The following is a 705-nucleotide window of genomic DNA, read 5'->3' on the forward strand; positions in this document are numbered from 1 at the left end:
CCCTACAGATGTTAGTAACTGTGCCCCTAAATGTCTGCTTTGACATCATTTCCTGTTGATGTGGATTCCTATTTAGAGACTATGAGTGTTGAAATGGCCTGATTATCTCAGAGAGAAAGAAGACAAGGTGCATTATTTAATTTCCCAGAGATTTCCAGTCACTGTGAAGAATTTGGGCCAAAGGTACTGACAATGAACATAATGAACTTGATAACCATTTAGCTCCCATTGGCTGCTAGATAATTTATCATACATATTCAGAAGCTTATATGATTATCATTAAGAAAAACCCTGCAAATAAGTGTGTTTTGTGGAAGAAGGAATTTATGCTTAGAGAGGGTAGCTATCAGTCCAAACAAACAGTCCATGCTGCTTCAATTGCACTATTGGGCCACTGTGAATCCCCTTAGTGTTTGTTAACTGTATAAAGATATACTTTGGCATTTGTGAGCAAATATGGGTTGACCCAGACCTGTTGCCCTACCTAGGGGAGCCTGCTCTGGACATAATGAGTAGCCACTCAAGAGGTCATGGCTTGAAGGTCACCTTGGGGCACCTCTTAAAGAGTTCTGTTTCTGTACACTCTTCTCTAGGACCCAGTGGAGAACAAAAGTCTAAGAAAATCATCTGTGTTTTGTGAATTTACTTTACCAAGAAGTATCATAGATGGGATGCATAATGAAGGCTCCAAACTCCATTCTTGGA

Source organism: Oryx dammah, unplaced genomic scaffold, assembly GCF_014754425.2.
Source record: "Oryx dammah isolate SB20612 unplaced genomic scaffold, SCBI_Odam_1.1 HiC_scaffold_18, whole genome shotgun sequence".
Taxonomy (NCBI): Eukaryota; Metazoa; Chordata; class Mammalia; order Artiodactyla; family Bovidae; genus Oryx; species Oryx dammah.